This window comes from Pan troglodytes, chromosome 4 (assembly GCF_028858775.2).
Source record: "Pan troglodytes isolate AG18354 chromosome 4, NHGRI_mPanTro3-v2.0_pri, whole genome shotgun sequence".
Classification (NCBI taxonomy): Eukaryota; Metazoa; Chordata; class Mammalia; order Primates; family Hominidae; genus Pan; species Pan troglodytes.
This window is the reverse complement of record NC_072402.2, coordinates 19,989,188-20,008,030: the sequence shown is the minus strand read 5'-3', so window position 1 is coordinate 20,008,030 and position 18,843 is coordinate 19,989,188. Positions and strand designations below refer to the sequence as shown.

At 37.8% G+C, this 18,843-nt stretch overlaps 1 long non-coding RNA gene across 2 annotated transcripts in view; it reads left to right on the top strand.

Moving 5' to 3' along the window:
• Window positions 1-18,843, top strand: part of LOC129143936 (uncharacterized) — an 812,938-nt gene that overhangs the window by 145,363 nt on the left and 648,732 nt on the right. For both annotated transcript variants that reach the window (XR_010157172.1, XR_008547883.2), the window contains exon 3: window positions 3,597-3,668. This is a non-coding gene — a long non-coding RNA (uncharacterized LOC129143936). The remainder of the gene's footprint in view (window positions 1-3,596; window positions 3,669-18,843) is intronic.

Sequence of the window (18,843 nt, the reverse complement as noted above, 5' to 3'; positions counted from 1 at the left end):
GCATGATTTTGCAGCGGCTGGTCCCAGTTGTTCCTTTCCATGTTTAGCGCTTCCTTCAGGAACTCTTTTAGGGCAGGCGTGGTAGTGACAAAATCTCTCAGCATTTGCTTGTCTATAAAGTATTTTATTTCTCCTTCACCTATGAAGCTTAGTTTGGCTGGATATGAGATTCTGGGTTGAAAATTCTTTTCTTTAAGAATGTTGAATACTGGCCCCCACTCTCTTCTGGCTTCTAGAGTTTCTGCCAAGAGATCAGCTGTTAGTCTGATGGGCTTCCCTTTGTGTGTAACCTGACCTTTCTCTCTGGCTGCCCTTAACATTTTTTCCTTCATTTCAACTTTGGTGAATCTGACAATTATGTGTCTTGGAGTTGCTCTTCTCGAGGAGTATCTTTGTGGCGTTCTCTGTATTTCCTGAATCTGAATGTTGGTGTCTGCCTTGTTAGATTGGGGAAGTTCTCCTGGATAATATCCTGCAGAGTGTTTTCCAACTTGGTTCCATTCTCCCCATCACTTTCAGGTACACCAATCAGACGTAGATTTGGTCTTTTCACATAGTCCCATATTTCTTGGAGGCTTTGTTCATTTCTTTTTGTTCCTTTTTCTCTAAACTTCCCTTCTCACTTCATTTCATTCATTTCATCTTCCATCGCTGATACCCTTTCTTCCAGTTGATCGCATCGGCTCCTGAGGCTTCTGCATTCTTCACGTAGTTCTCGAGCCTTGGTTTTCAGCTCCATCAGCTCCTTTAAGCACTTCTCTGTATTGGTTATTCTAGTTATACATTCTTCTAAATTTTTTTCAAAGTTTTCAACTTTTTTGCCTTTGGTTTGAATGTCCTCCCATAGCTTGGAGTAATTTGATCATCTGAAGCCTTCTTCTCTCAGCTCGTCAAAGTCATTCTCCGTCCAGCTTTTTTCCATTGCTGGTGAGGAACTGCGTTCCTTTGGAGGAGGAGAGGCCCTCTGCTTTTTAGAGTTTCCAGTTTTTCTGCTCTGTTTTTTCCCCATCTTTGTGGTTTTATCTACTTTTGGTCTTTAATGATGGTGATGTACACATGGGTTTTTGGTGTGGATGTCCTTTCTGTTTGTTAGTTTTCCTTCTAACAGACAGGACCCTCAGCTGCAAGTCTGTTGGAGTACCCGGCTGTGTGAGGTGTCAGTCTGCCCCTGCTGGGGGGTGCCTCCCAGTTAGGCTGCTGGGGGGTCAGGGGTCAGAGACCCACTTGAGGAGGCAGTGTGCCTGTTCTCAGATCTCCAGCTGCATTCTGGGAGAACCACTGCTCTCTTCAAAGCTGTCAGACAGGGACATTTAAGTCTGCAGAGGTTACTGCTGTCTTTTTGTTTGTCTGTGCCCTGCCCCCAGAGGTGGAGCCTACAGAGGCAGGCAGGCCTCCTTGAGCTGTGGTCGGCTCCACCCAGTTGGAGCTTGCCGGCTGCTTTGTTTACCTAAGCAAGCCTGGGCAATGGCAGGCGCCCCTCCCCCAGCCTTGCTGCCACCTTGCAGTTGGATCTCAGACTCCTGTGCTAGCAATCGGCGAGACTCCGTGGGTGTAGGACCCTCCGAGCCATGTGCAGGATATAATCTCCTGGTGCACCGTTTTTTAAGCCCATCGGAAAAGCGCGGTATTTGGGTGGGAGTGACCCGATTTTCCAGGTGCCGTCTGTCACCCCTTTATTTGACTAGGAAAGGGAACTCCCTGACCACTTGCGCTTTCCGAGTGAGGCAATGCCTCGCTCTGCTTTGGCTCGCATACGGTGCGTGCACCCACTGACCTGCGCCCACTGTCTGGCACTCCCTATTGAGATGAACCCGGTACCTCAGATGGAAATGTAGAAATCTCCCGTCTTCTGTGTCGCTCACACTAGGAGCTGTAGACCAGAGCTGTTCCTATTTGGCCATCTTGGCTCCTCCCAACATGCTTTCTATCGGAATTATGACATTTTTAAACATGCTTGGCAAAAACACAGATGTTATTAGTGATATTTGCATTAGGAAATAATTATAATAAATAATAAATGTAATCAGTTTTACCTTGATATAAATTTTACATTTTCGAAAACCAAATTGTGTAATGAAAGCCATTACAATTTTTTCTTTGTAATCTGGAATCTTACTAGAAAATGTTGATGAGGCTTTGAGACTCGAAGATAAATTGTTTGTTGTGGAATTTACAAATGCTTTTTGACAGTGATCAGTTGTCCTCTAAGAGTGTTTGGCAATCTTTTGGATTCAAAATGTTGGATCTTCACTTGCTAATATTTCTGAGCAGGAGTGGGGGTGATGTTCCCATCTGTGAAGAGTCAAGAGAGGTGGGAAGGAAGTGTTCTGGCTTGAAGATTGTATCTTCTGCACACCTGTGTGGCAAAGTTGTCTGGTGGGTGGAGGATTTATTTGATGAGGGGGCAGCAAATTGAAAGAGGATGCAGAAGCGGTTGAGTAGTTTTCCCTGGGCTTTAAAAATACAAATTATTTGGGGAAGATACCACATCTTAATTCTTTATAAACTAACGTCTTAATATCATAGGAAAGAAACCACATAAAACTGTGTTTCAAAATGGTTCTATTTTAGTATATTTAAAGTACATGTAAAAATGATTAAAAAAAGAAAAAAAATAAAGCACCGCTTTTAGAAGAAATCGAGTGGAAATTTAGAAATTCGGAGTGAATGCAAGAAACTGTTATTGAAAATCCAGTCTGTATCTAGCACTTTGCCAAGGCCCCTAGAATAAAAAAGTTGTCTAAGATACATCTCCAGTTCCCAAAAACTCTCCATACATTAGAGAATGGGGTGACATACAACACCAAATAAATACTATTCAAGATTGCAGATGGTCTATCAGGATAGATTTCCACAAATTACAGTGGGGGTGGCTGGTTCTGGGAAGTTTTATCATCAGGTTTTCTCTCTTGTTTTATTTACCCGTGTGCTTTTCTTGATCTTACAGTTTAATTGTATGTGTGGCTTTTTGTTCAAGTTATCTCAAATTCTTCTGAGAAGAAATATAGTTTCAAAATCAATCAATAAAGATAATCCTCTGATAAAGTAAGGTCTGAATATACAAATCATGGTTACAGGAATCTTACCATTATATATAAATTACCTCTCAAACAAATGGGCCATTCAGAAAAAGGCTCAGAGTGAATTAGCTGGAGGGGTTGTCAAGGGTCATAGTTTTTACTGCTTTGAAGAGATTATCACTGGATGATTTCCTCACATTTATGTAACTTCAGTCTCCTGTTCTTTTTACTCTGGCTGAGGTACAAGGAATCAGGAAAGAGAGGGCAACTGTGAGGAAGGAGCATTCTCCAGGTGGGAAGGTTAGTAAAATTAACCATACAATTACAGAATGGGGAAAATGAGGCCTGCCTAGGTGATTAGGGAAGGAGATGGTTACAAACTTGGAGATGTCTAATCTCAGTAAGCAGGTCAAAGAGGTCAGCTTTCACTTAGCAGCTCCACAGCACAATCAGATGAGTATGGCTAAATGTTTTCAATTCTAAAAAATCAAGTCAGGGAGAAATTTTGTTTGGGCCTAATGGGAAACAGTTTCTCTGCTCACAACATTTCTGACACCAAGTATATGGATTTTCTAGACCAAGAAATTCTCGAGTTCTCTTCAGAGACCAACTGGGGATCAACAATTCAATTTAATTCTGACACCCAAGGTGAGTGCAGACCCTACAGGTTAAGGGTTCAGTCCCACAAGACTGCTCCCCACTTCTGATGCCAATCACAAGTAGTGGGTCCCCAGGTTACCTATACTTCTGACCTGGCTACGTGGACCCCTCCTCAAGTCTGATAATTTGCTATAACCACTCACAGAACTCAGAGGAACACTTCGTATTACTGGTTTATTATAAAGGATATTCTAAAGGATACAAATGAACAGTATGACAGTCAGATGACTAGGTTCATAGGACAAAGTCCAGAACGGTCCTAGGTACAGGAACTTCTGTATCCGTGGAGTTTTGGATGCATCACCTTCCTGGCAAGTGGACACATTCACCAACCCGGACACTTTCCCAATACCTTTGCTTAGGGGTTTTATGAAGGCTCTATTATGTAGGCATGATTGATTAAATCATTGGCCTTTGGTGATTAGCTCAATCTCCAGCTCCTCTTCCCTCCCCAGATGGGGCTGAAGGTTTCAATCCTCTAAACACACAGTTGGTTCCTCTGGTAACCAGCCTCCATCCTTCAAGACTCACCTCATTAGCATAAACTCAGGTGTGGTTGGAAGTGGCTTATTATGAACAATGAAAGATGCTGCTTTCACTTCTATTACTCAGGAAGTTGCTAGTGTTTTAGAAGCTTTGTTCCAGGAACTGGGGACAAAGACCAAATATTTATTTATTATTATATCACAACATCACAGTACCTAAGAAGCAAAGCTACATTCAGCAAGTACTGATGGGAGTCAAGGTTATATGTTGGAAGGCACCAATTTATTTGTATGGATTTGCTTTATTTATTTATTTTTGTAAGTAAATAAATTTGTCTTGCTATGTTTCCCAGGTTGGTCTCAAACTCCTGACCTCAAGCAGTCCTTCCACTTTGGCCTCCCAAAATGCTGGGGTTACAAGCATGAGGCACTGTACCCAGCTGTGCATTTTTTTAAACTTTATTTTATGTAGTTTTAAAACTATATATATTTTATATAGTTTTTTATAATTAGAAATGTTAATGAGTAGTTTTCTATTTATATTATTAGTTTAATAAAAGCTTCTTTTATACAATAAGAAAAATGGACTCAATTATTAATATATTCTCGGTTATTAATAATCAATTATATTCTAAATTACCAATTCTCAATTATTAATATTCAATCAATAATAATATGTTAATATATTCTCAATTATTAATATTCTGAGAGGTGTGTCTGGGGAAAGCCAGTGGGAATATATTACCTAATTCAGGACTCCATTTTGTCCCCTAGCAACTATACAAATTGTAGGCATAGTGATCCTGCCTGGGAAGTAATAACCAGCCTTGTAAACTGGAACCTACTGAGTGAAAGTAAACATCAAATCATGGCAAAGATTGGTTGGCAATTACTGTAAATAAAAAATGGAACCTATTATATTGTGATTGCTTACTCCCATATCCTCCACTAGGAGGATAAATTTTGTGAGAGCAGGGACTGTATTTGACTTATTTAAAGTTACATATATAGATCCTAACTGTGTATAATACATAGTTGCTATTAAAGAAAAAATATTAAATGAATAACTGGGGTAAGTCATGAAGAGAGAAGCAGAAACGAGAGAAAATTGAACTATATTTAGAGATGTTCCTTCACTTACAAATGGGTTACATCCTGATAAACCCATTGTTAAGTTGAAAATATTGTATAAATGGAAAATGCATTTAATACACCTCAGCTACCAAATAGCATAGCTTAGCCTAGCTATGATGAGCTGAAATGTGCTCAGAACATTTATGTTAGCCAACAATTGGACAAAATCATGTGACAACATAGTACAATGTAGAGTGTAGGTTGTTTACCCTCATGATCATGCGGCTGAGTGGGAACTGTGGTTCATTGCTGCTGTCCAGCATGGCGGGAGATGGAGAGAGAGAATATCATATCTCTTTCTATTGAATGCACATCACTTGTGCACCATAGTCAAGTTAAAAAATTATGTCAGGGACCATCTGTATTTCCCAAATTTGTTTAGAATCCTCCTTGGTTTCTCCCATAGATGGTTGATCCCATCTAGAAGGGCTTATTAAGTACCAAAGAAAGTCTTAAGTTTTGTTTCAAAGTATAGATTTATCTCTACATTGACAGCATGCTTCTTAACAGCAGGCTAGAAATTGGATTGGTGGTTTCTTTTAGTCTTAGAACTAAGACTTCAGGGCAAAGATGTGGAATTTGAGACCAAATTATGTCCTTCACCTAAAATGCACCAAATCAAATAAATTGTCTCTAGGTAACCCTTGGCATGCAGGCCTGTCTATTTTATAGAGAGTGGGTAATCCAACCCCTTCCTGAAAGTGCCTATTTAATTTATCTGAATTAAGTGGGAACAACAAACAGAAGTGTTTGAACCACAAGATAAAGTAACTGAATTGCAAAGCCAGGAATGAGTCCAGGTTAGTAGACACACATTAGGAAATGCACTGCAAAATATAAAGTGGGAGTCTTGCACCTTTGCAAGGATTAATGCTTTGAAAATATGATAGCTCAGAGAAAAAAAAAAGTTTTAGGAACTTAGTGCCATTAGGAACTTAAGGCCATTTTCTAAAGCAGCCATTCTCACCCAGAGGGCAAAAGACGCCTTTCAGCTGGAGTGGCTTTTGCCATTGCCTGGTGCCAGGGAGCTGAAGCCTTGGCAGCTGGTTGTACACAGCTCTTTCCTTGCAGGAGTGCCAGTAAGGAGAGGCTTCCAGAGCATGTCTGCACAGGAGACCAGAGAGCTCAGGTTTTTAAGTTCTAAATAAGGAGATTTATTCTGACTAAGACTCCTCCTTAGTCAATCCTTGATGACTCCAGAAATGGCAGGGCTGTTAGTTTCGTTATGTTATTTGAAAGAGTGTGTTGAAGAAAATGTTAATTGATCCGGATGACTATGTGCATTATATCACAAAAGAAAGTTCATTTTTCACACTTTTGTCATTATCCGTACCTCTATTTTTTATACTACTAGCCTGACCTCTTAGGCTCTTCTAGAATTTCAGAGAGCCAAGAAACATGTTTTTTAAAGTACTATTTTTCAACAATAAGTGTATGAAAATAAAAACAGTTTGATCATCTTCTCTCAGCAAAGGTAAAACATTTTTAGGCAGTAAGTAAATAGAAGGTTGTTTTAAGGTGCACTAAACCTGGGCAAGGAAAAGTATTCTGGAGACAAACAAGAGCAGGAGAGATAGTAGAAGCAGAGAAGAAATCTGGGTGGGATATTCTACAACCCTGTGACCCCTAGAGTGGTCTGTGGACCAGCAATGTCTACAACACCTGGCAGAATTCAGTCCTCTTATCCCTCCAACCCACTGAATCAGAATCTGATTCTTAAAAGGATTCCCAGGGGATTTGTATGTACATTGAAGTTTGAGAGCTCAGCTCTTGGAGCCCAGAGAGGAAGAGTTCTGAGTAAATCTGCCACCACTGAGGCTCTCAAACTTTGGTGAATATAGGAAACTCGTGAAAAGGTTACTAAAAAGGAGTGTTTACGGGTCAAAGAGGTTCTGATTCTATAGACTTGTGTGGTACCTTGAAAATCTGTATTTCTAACAAATTTTCCAGGGCTTCTGACACATATGATCATTGAACCACATGTTAAGAAACCTCTACTGCTGATTTCATGATTTAGTGAAGGAAGACTATGCTTACTAAATAATATCCACTGAAGCAGCAGGCCATAAGAGGCTTTCTGCCTGGGAGAAGCGTAATGGAGTTCCCTGTCTAAGATACAGTTACTGGTTGCAGGACCCCTAAGACCTCATCTTTCTAGACTGATCTGTGTTCTAATCACATTGAGCTCTCCACTTTCCCAAAACTAGCCACATGCTTTGCAATGCTGTTTTCTCGGCTCAAGTTTCTGAGTCAGTTTGGATTCTTGTTTAAGGTATGTACTAGTTGTGTGACCTTAAGCAAGTGACTCACAATGTGTTACACTCAGTTTGCTCATATGTAAAATGGGTTCTGTAGTATCTGTCTCATGGGGTTATCGCAACAATTACAAGAGAAATGGCCCATGTAAAATATATAGATAGCAGAGTGTATAGCATTTAACAGATATTTAGTACATGATCATAACTATTGCTTGCATTCTTTCTTGTCTGAAGAACTCCCGTTTTTCCTCCAAAACTTAGTTGCTCTTTGTAAGTCCTTGACAAGCTCCCCACTACCACCATGAAGTTGCTCACACATCTGTGCTCTCAACAGTACTTAAACATTTCTCTCTGTGTCCCTTGTGATATGTTGTTATTCGTTCTCTTTCTTTCTGCTGAACTGTGAGCTCATCAAAACAAACAATAAAAACAAACCCTGTCTTATCTGTCTGTATAGTGTTAGCACCACACACCTAATGATAAAGGCAAGGTGATTGTTTATGGGCTAGGCCCTATTCTAAGCACTTTTAATGAATTAGCTCACTGATTCCTCAGAACAACCCTATTAGGTAGGCATGGCTGTTACCTCCATTTTATAGATGGGGAAGCTGAAGCACAGATAAGTAACTTGTCCAAGGCGATACTATTCAGTGGTAGACCTGTAATTAGAATCAATTTAATAGCAGTCTGGTTCCAGAGTTCAAGGCAGCAGACACTCACTCAATAAAGGCTTGTTGAATTGCATTACACTGTGAGTATACCAGCTTTAGATGTGGTCTTCCTGCTTTAAGAAATGGTGTTCTGAAGGTGACTAAGGAGAAAGGCAAATCATTGTTACAGTTTTCTGATGTGTCTTATTGACCTAAAACAATATCAAAACATATCACAGATGTACAATGTTTAATGGGTTCATTCTGAAAGGACACCTCGAATCTGTTACAAAATTGTGAAGTACCCAGACTATTTCAAAGAGCAAGATTTTGTAGAACAACAGGAGGAAATGAAGACTTCCTGACATGGTCATTTCTTTCTATTTTTTTTTTTTTTTTTAGCTTTATTGAGGTATGATTTACATAAAATAAATTCCTCTTTGAAGTATACAGTTTAATGAATTTTGGTAATTGTATATAGCTATTATAACTTTTACCATAATCAAGATATAGATAAATTATATTATTCTAGAAAGTAGCCTTTGTGCCCCTTTGCATTTTATCCGTTCTCCTGACCTCTGGCTCCAGGTAACCATTGATTTGCTTTCTGTCACTCTAGTTTTACCTTTTCCAGATTGTCATATACATGGAATCATACAATATGATAGTCTTCTTAGTCTGGATTGTTTTGCTTAATATAAAGCTTTTGAGATCCATCTGTATTATTGTTTTGATCAGTAGTTTTTTCTTTCTTATTGATAAGTAGTATTTCATGTCATAGATATACTCTGATTTGTTTACCCACTCACCAGTTGATGGACATCTGGGTTATTTCCAGTATTTGGCAATTATCAATAATGCTGCTATGAGTATTCATGAAAAATTCTTTGTGTGGAAATATATTTTCATTTCTCTTGGGTAGATACCTAGAAGTGGGTTTGCTGGGTCTGCCATACTGTTTCCCAGAGTGGCTATACTGTGTTGCACTCCCCAGCAATATATTAGAGTCTGGTTGTTCTTATCCTTGGCAACATATGATATTGTCAGTCTTTTTAACTTTAGCTATTCTAGTAGATGTTTAGTGGTCGTTCTTGTTGTAGTTTTAATGTACATTTTCTTGATGAGTAATGACATTGAGCATCTTTCTTAGGCTTATTGTTTATTTGCATATCATCATTTGCATATTGTTCATTTGCATGCCATTGTGCAAATCTTCAGCTTACTTTTTTTAAAAATTGGGTAGTGTATCTTCTTTCTACTGAGTTGTATGTATTTTTAAAAGTATTCTGGATTCAAGCTCTTTGTCAAATATATGGTTTGCAAATATTTTCTCAGAGTTTGTGGCTTGCATTTTTATTTTATTTTTAAATTATGGGGTTTTATTATGCATAGAAGGCTCATTCCTTCTTGACTACTTTCCACATGGCAGCTTGAACTTTGTATGCTTGGCGGGGTGGCAGTGGTGGCTGTACCCTGGCTTGCTCATGTCTTGGTCACCCTGAAGCCTTTGTTAAGGATCTCCGCCTTGGAGGTGAGCAGCCCTGGCTGCTGCTTTCCAATGGCTTCATTTCCTTACTTGTGTCTTTGGAGAGCAAAAATGTTAAATTTTGATTAACTTCATTTTACCTATTTTTTTCTTTATTGTGCTAATTGTGTCTTGATTAAGAAATTTTTGCCTAACCCAATATCACAGAGATTTTATTCTAGAAGTTTAATAGTTTCTTATATTTAGGTCTACCATTTATTTCAAATTAATTTTGAATCCGACATAGAGATTTAAACCCTGCTTTCACAAGAGTCCTCTCTTCTTGGTGATGTACCACATAGCTCATCACATAACCCTGTCACGTTAACCATGTCCGTGTAGAAACTAGTATAAAATAGTGTGTGTGTGTGAGACTCAGGGAAACCTTTTAAAGCTGGTAGCTGTTCAGTTCTCAAGTTTGACAATAAATGATATTGTTTAAATTAGGCTTGTGATTTTTTCCGCGTGTCAGATGTGCAGAAAGAACATGTGGGAAATAACTTATGGTAGATATGAACTTCAGGTAATTTTTTAAAGTCATTAAACTCTGGGCAGATATGTTTGAAGCAAAGTTAACTGGATAGAATAAGGAATGACTGTAGTGCCCATTTATGCCTCCAAGTTTTGTTAAGTCTTAAATATTAGACCAAACGATACTGTTTTGCTTAGTTTTTACTTCTCTGCCCATTTCCAGGAAGCACCAACTCTTTATTTGAAAAGGACAAACTATTTTCTTATTTCTGCAAATCTGTTTGAAAAAGGGAAGAACCAATCTTGGGAAAAAATTTCAGCCTGATGTTCTTTTTCCTAGCATGCCTTTTGCCCATTACCACTTCCACATCCCCTGTTTCTAAGATAGTCTGAAATTTCAAAATGCCTACAAAAAGTTCTCTGTCTTTAGGTTGTTTGGAATTGTTAATTATTGGTGGCAATGGATGAGTGTTCAGCACCTTGGAACTTTCGCAAAAGAAACTTAATAAGGATACGTTTGCTGTAGTTGGAAAAGTATTTGATGAACAGCTGACCTTTCAAATGTTTACATGAGTTGAATCTCTGAACTGCTAATGTTTGGAAGGTCCAAGTTCCAATTCAGACTTAGACACTGAATCCCTTTGTAGAGAAGGCTTTGAAATCTCTTCAGCTGTAGTTTTCTCTCTCTTTTTTTTTTTTAAGGCCAACTTCACCTACCAGTTAATTGGTTAATGTTTGTGAATGCTTTGAGTAGGCAAAAAGCACTTTCTCAGGGCAGTGCCCCATTGTTCCCTCTCCCAATTGTGGTTTGCCATTCACCTGAGTAAGTGGATAAGCCATGGGCCAAGTTCGCATTGTAGAAAGGAAATGATTCTACAGATACTTAGCCATGGGATGGAAAAATATGTTTCTTTCACGTAGAGTTTGTGAATAAAGCTTCCACTGTGCTGAGCAAAAAATGCAAAAGGAAGCCTTGTTGTCTGGATTAGGTCACTTATAAATACCTTAAAAATATTTACATAAATGTCTACTGACTAACCAATTCTCTGAGCACATTCCATAAAAATTTCTTCTCAACTGCATTTGGAAATTTGCTTTTTTTTTTTTTTTTGGTCCATTGTGTTCGTGGCCTGGTGTTCATGGTGCTCAGTTGACTTAAAGAAGCCAATCCATCTAAAAGAACTAGGAAGGCAGGCTGAGGAAGAAGGTTGGGGCTGGGAAAATTAACAAGAGCCTTCTTTCTAATTGTGGCTTTTTCCCCTGAGGTACTGTTTCAGCATACTTTTTTTTTTTTTTCTTAGCGTCAGTTACTTCATTGCTTAAGTGACTCTTTTAGCTAAGTTCATGTGTTTCTCATGGGCTACTCCAATCAGCAGGGCAGTCTCACCCTAACTAATTTCACCACACTCCCTTTGTGGTACTGGACATTATACAGAGAGCAGCAAGCCAGGGTACTTCCGTATCTTCATTGGAAAATGTCGTTTTTAAATTGCTCTAAATGCATGCATCATTTTGTGCTTGCAGTTGGACTGTAATGGGAATTATCAGAGAATCACATGTCTTTGCCATAGACTTAATCTGGTTCCCATGAGGGGAAAAAAGGATTGTGTTGTTATTATTGGAAATAGACAAAAGAAGTCAAGGGATCTCTATTGAGGTCTGATCACACCTTGAAGGTATTTGGAATGGAGACCAGAGAGGTCACACTTAGGTGTTTTATTTGACCTATATAGAGTTGAAAAAAATTTTTAAAAGTTTTCAGCATGGTGTTCAAAAATTAAAACAGAAGTAAAAACAAAAACAACCCAAACCCCAAAGTTTCCAGCATTTAAAATCTAGAGGTTTCACATTAAAAAAATCTGGAATCCCAGCTTCTTTTAAAAAATGGGAAGACCTGGGATCTCTAGATGTGCATTCCTAAGTGGCAAAATTGACTAGATCAGAGCAGCAGCTGCTTGTTTGGAAGGTCTGGGGCTCATATCACTAGCTTGTACCCTGGAGATATAAGCTGGAGGGTTTGCATAATCTGTTACTAAAAGAATGAGTGACTATTATGTTTTCACACATATATTTTCTGTTCAAAGGAAAGAAACTATCTAAAGAAAGTGAAAAGAATGATTTAAGATGACATATTTGAACCTTTATTCAGCTGTTTATAGTCAGAATGTCACAAGGTTATTCATCTATGAACCAGTTAAAATATACTTCCTTTGATTCTTCTGAGAGGAAGGTGTAGTAGATATGTGTTATGTATTATGTAGGCCTAAAAAGCAAATTAAATATTTTTCAAAATGGCATATCTAGAGATTTAAGGCCTTTCAAGCAAAAAAATTGTGTGACCGCTCAGCAGCAAAATAATCTCCACGGCAGTCTGGTAAGAACCAGGATTATGTTTTTATCTAGAGAGGGTAAAATAACAGCTGGACATCGCCAGTATCTTTTTACTGAAAAGTATGTGTCAATTTGTGAAACACGTTTTATTCCGAGATATCTTTCACTTATAATTCTGCCTTTATCCACTAGATAGCAAATAGTATCTAATGGACATAAATAGCTTCCTAGTCTAGGCTTCTTAGCATTCAGTCTTCCTTCCTATTAGCATCCAGGTTTCCTTTTGGGGTGTTATCTCTCTCCCACTGAGGGCAGTCCTGAGGAACTGGGGCTAATGAATAAAACTGCCTTGGGCTCCTGCTAGAGAAGCCCTTGATTCTCACCTTCTACTGTTGGGTATGAGCCAAGAAATGGGCATGTGACCTAAGCTTGGAAAGTTGGATTTTCCTGGTTAATTGAATCTTGAGTGGAATGGTGCAAAGCCGGAAGCAACAGTTGGAGCTCATGCATTCCAGAGATATTGCCCTGTAAGTAATCCCTGGCCTTGCTCCTATCCTGTTTGCAAGTCTGGTTTTCTATATTCCCTGTCGATTTCATGAGATTCACCAATATTCTGTGAGCTTTTTTTTCTTTTGGTATAATGGTTCTCTGTTGCATATAATCAGAGAGCTCTAACTTATATGTTCAGGCTCTGACCCTGTGCCCTGCTATCACCCTTGTCCCTTCCCCATCATCTCTTGCCTGGAATATCGTAATAGCCTCCTCACTGATCAAAGCATATGTGTATATATAATATACATATATAATATATACATATAAATAATATATATTAATGTGCCAAGCACTTTTATATGTATATAATATACATATATATAATAATATACATACATATATATATAAACTTTTGTGACCTTATCTCTTTCTCCTTCCTTGCTATACCGATCTTCTTCCTGGTCCTCCTGGCCAGGCATAATCCTGCCCTAAGCCATTTTCACTGGCTTTTCCCTGTGCCTCAATTACTTTTTCTCCAGATAGCCACTTTGGCTTACTCTCTCACCTCCACCTTCATATCACAGGTGATATTCACTCGTGTTTCAATACCACGTACTTGGTGAGACCTTTCCTAGCCACCTTGTTTAAAAAGTCAAGACTCTCCCACTATAGGCATTATCTACCCATTTCCCAGCTTATTTTAAATTTTCTTTTATAGACTTTTATCACCATCTAAAATACCACATGACTTTCTTATTGATTTTTAAAAGAGTGCCTGTTTATGCCCACTGGAATGTAAGCTTCAAAAGGGCGTAGTGTTCACTGCTGTTAGCCCCAGCATATAAAATAGTGCTTGGCACATTAATTTGTTGAATAAATGATGTGGCTTTGGGGGAGCCCTTTTGTTTTATTTGACTTATATTCTTAAGATCAAGCACAGTGTATGGCACAGAATAGGCACATAATAAATTTTGTTTTTGTTGTTGTCCCTGGCTGCTAGGACTATTAAATAGGACAGTCTTCAGGATCTAATCCTTTCATAGTTTCACTCTGGTTGATAAGTGTTTTGTAATAATCATAGGGGCTAACTCCACCCAGTATTTGAGCTTGCATTCATTTTGATGAAAAAAAAAAAAAAAAGCAACCTGATCAGGATAGAACTTGCTTAAAGAAAGGCTCAGATTAGTTTCAGTGAGTTTACACAGTCAGCGTTTTGGCGGTGAGGCTCTGAAGTTGAATCAAGCCAAGAAATACAATTGATCATCCTAGTCTGCAAATTTCATTTGCAAGTTCAATTGAAGTGTAAGTGCAATGGGATCATGTTATTAGTTCTCTTAGAGGCAAAGATTTCCAGGATAGGAAAATTTGTGTGTGCTTGCTGGGTCAGTGAGAAATGGGCTGGCAATGCAGTGTTCCTAGGGACACTCCTGGGATGGAAAGAGACATAGGAAGGGACTATTACTAAGCAAGGTGCTTTGATCCCTCTCTTCTTTTCTCCACCCACCCCCTGCCCACCCCTGCTCTTGATTGAAACAAATGATTGTGGTATTGTGACAAAAAAACAAATATAATTTTAATCCAAATTTAGTTCATTCTTTCAGTAAGAATATCTTTTCTTCCTTCTGCAATTAAGCATTCTAATTTTCTTTTTCCACTGCAAAATTGTGTCTTTTAGGTTGGCAGGGCTTCAAGTGGTATTGATTGTAATTTCTAATTATTTAAGCTATTTCAGTGATTAGTGAGAACTACTTCTATGATTATAGGATACTGTTGAACAATGGAGTTCTTTCAAAATCTCATTGGTCAGTTTCAATTTAGTTAGGAAAAAAATCACAAAGGCAAAAAATAAAAGTTTTGAGAAACTACCCTTTTTAGCTTCAAACATGCATTTGTGTTCCTCCTATCAGAAGTAGAGTAAAAATTTTGCTGTACACTTGAGAGAATACTTCTTGTGTTGAACTTCTTTATAATGCAAAGATAACTTTTCCTTTCTGAGCAAGTTTTGAAATGCTGAGATACTTTTTTTCCTTTATAACTCAACTCTGGAACCAAAAGTTCCTTCCTTGGATTTGTGAATTCCCAACCCCCAAGAGTATAGTCCAAATTGATTTTGAGCCTTTTTTCTATTCAATAAAAATAGTAAATGGCACTGGCAATATTTGAGTTAGATAAATTCCAGTTAAGGTAAAGTCGAACTTGTTTGAGACCTGCTATTCAAATCATAACCAGTTCGGGCTGGAGGTGGTTCTCTTGCATCCATGTGTCCGAGGGGGTAGAAAGTTTATTCTCAAACTTCATGTGCACATATCAGTTGAAGAAATAAGATAATTATCTAAAAACTGAAAGCAAGAGTTTACTGTTTTGTTTTGGGTTTGCTTTTTGTTTTTTTCAAGCTGATATATTTATAGAAGTGAAATTTGTTATGTGGATGTTTAATGGATATTCAGATGGCAGCATCAGTTTTGTGTTTTTATTTTATGTCTGCTTTATGAGGTCAAATAAAGTAACTGTCCAGCTCATACAGTGTGATCATTTTCATTATTTATCAGATAATATGCATTTATAGTCAGTGGAACAACTGTAAGCTCCAAATATTGAGTACCATTCTTATTAATTTTTCTATACCCAGAGCACAGGAAATATCTCCACAATGTTCAGGATGTAGTAGGCACTCTATACAAGCTTAATGTGAATTAACTGAACTAATGGGATGGTTGTTGTTGTTTTATTGTGATCTAGTTTTTTGACCTATAGAAATGCATCAATGGTCTCTTTGATATGTTCTATTCTCATTATTATGCCATTGAGAGGGTCTTAGGATACACGTATTAGGCTTATAATAATAGTTTCTTGAATTTGAATGACTTTAAGAGAAACACTCATATCCATTATTTTATCATGTTCTTACCACATCTCTGTGAAATTAGGAGGTATGGAAACCAAAAGTTTAAGTGATCATTTTTCATCATTATTTACTTGGACACCTAGGCCAGTTCTCCATTTTTTACTAACCATGTGGTGGGCATAATGAACACATTATTAATGTCTAATAAAAAATTGTCTTCCTGAAGGCTTGTTGATTGACAGGGTTAAAACAAAATCATGATGTGGAACTCAGAAATAAAGCTCTGACACCTTTACATTATTGGCATGCATTTTAAGGCTTTATTTTAAGTAGCTATTTTCAAAATTGAAGGTTGGCCTGATGGAAAAGTCAACTCAGGGCTATCTACTTGAGGATTGTTTGCTTGATAGATTAGCAAAACAGTTGCTGGTTCATTCCAAGTTTGGCTTTTTACTGGGTACAACTGAAGATTGGTATGTACCCACATTGCAAAATAGTTTTAACAGCAAATTCAACAAGATGGAAATGCCTTCTCAATTATACTAATGCACCTATGGTTCAACTCCCGAGTGGGAGAATTGAGAATTGATTTTAAATGAAAAACTTTACATTAAAACACTTATTTAAGGTCTGCAAACATATTAGAAAGAAATGGCCTATCATTCCTTAAAATTGCTTAGATTTTTTTCCCCCTGCTTTGCCTATCTTATGGTCTTTCTCATTCTCTTTTTAGTGTCACAAGGCCTGAGGTTCTATTCAGTTACCTCTTGTTTCCATACACAATTTTTGCAGTTGGTTCTGTCAAAAAGATGGTCAATATTTAATTGACTGATGTTTCAGATTTTAGATCTGGAAAAGTCCTGTTTTTTCACCAAAATTTAATCATCCCAATCATTAAGGCTGTCCTTATGTTTGCTCAGATCAAACTTTCATTTCCTAAATTTTATTGCAGAGATAGAGCTTGGATTTTTGTTTGTTTTATTTTATCTTCTTTCAGTGATGGGGTCTGGCTATGTTGCACAGGCTGGAGCACAGCAGCTATCTGTAGGTGAGATCATGGTACACTGCAGCCCCAAACTCCTGGGCTCAAGGAATCCTCCTGCCTCAGCCTCCTGAATAGCTGAGACTGCAGGTCCATGCCACCATGCCCAACTCTAAGACAGAGTTTATTAATGCCCTCAGAAACTTTTATTAAGACAGTTGAATTCTATTATACTTATTTTTCTCTAAATGATCTAACCTAAAAATTTCAAGCATTTTTATTCTTCTTTTTAAACTCTGTGATTTTAAAAATCTTGAAACACATCCAACTATATGGTTGACTCAGATTTACTTGTAATTCATTATAACTTCCAATTTTTTTCATCTTAATGTATCAACCCTTTATGGACAGGGACCTTACTTTGTTCCATTTTCCTTTCGTTAATTCCTATCCTGTAGGATGTGCCTGTTATAGTCATAGGATGAGCTTCTTACATAGTTATTTACTTAATAAGCAAATTGATAGTAGTCTGTACCTGTATTTCTTAATAGTGATGACCAACACTTTAAACATTGTTCTCATATAAATGTTAGATAAGTTAGTAAGAGTGGTAACAAAACAATGAAATTTTTTTACAGAACTGAGGGTTATAGCAACCATTGCACAATAATTTGTGTTGAAGATAATGAGAAAGTTATCTCAGTACCATTTTGTGTCCACCTTGTTTACCCTGTCTTTTGATATTTGAATAGGACAGCAGTAGACTTTAAAGACTAGCCTTCTGTGGTTATCTTCTTTTCTCCCTTGATTAAATTTTTAAAAGAGTAGCCCGATTCTTAGAACAAAATTTTACCACTTGGTTGGGGCAAAGATATCTTAACCCACAAGAACAGTTTATGTATATCATAACTGCCCATACCTTACCAAATGAGACTCTGATTCTATGTAGATTATTCTAAGCCTGTTATTTAGGAAGATTCTGCAGCCTTTGAGAGCAAAGCAGTCATGGGATGTATTCCTTAAGTTGGTGATAGGTTTTTGCTTAACATTTTAAATGGTGTCTAAAGTCCCTGTAAATTTAAAGAGTGACTGTTGGGTTGCTAGCCCAGTGATTAAGAACTCCGTAAATGTCATATTTCATGGGTAGATATGAATAACTGTAACTTCTTATCTACAGTGACCTCAATAATTTTTCTCAGTGATGGAGCAGGCATCTAAAGGTTAGCTCTTTAAAGTTCAAAGCTAACTCGGATAGTGAGGCATTGGATCAGATGTGCAAGTGGATTTTTCATCTAATGTGCAGCAATGTCAAAGGGCTTTGGAGTTTGCCTGCCTGACTTTGAATCCTGGCTCTAGTATTTGCAAGCCCTGTGGAAATGCTAGTAAATGATTTAACGTTTTTGTGTTTGTTTTCCTATTTGCATAAAGGATATAATTATAGTACTATCCTCGTAAGGTTGTTGTAAACTTAAAATGGTACACTCAGCTTAAAGTGCTCAGCACTCAATAACAGTCAGATATTATCATTCTTCCCTTTCTATGAGGTATTTCTGTATCTTTTTTTAGCCATCTGCTCAACTTTTCCAGGACATATCTGGCACAGGGACTACTTCAGTCTGCTCCCACAGACTTCCCCTCTCTTCCCTTTCTTCCTTTCCAAACCGGCAGTGGTGTGGAATGCAGTCTTTCTAATTTGTTGTCCCTTTCATTTTCAGGGTTTTGACATTGCTTACTAGGAGAAAACAGACTTCAACAAGCATGAGGAGGTGTTAAAGCTTAAATTCTACAGAGTACTTGCAGTTATGATCTCTGGTATGATTCTTGCTTTCTTTGCAGAAACGTTCTTTATTCATTCAAAAATTACCTGCTTTCTCCTTTCTCCATGAAGACCCTCTTTTAGAAGAATCGGTACAGAGTGTGTGTGCTTGTTTGATAGGGTAACAATTACAGATTTTTGCTCCATGCAGGAAAGGTTCCTTTGGGAATTCCT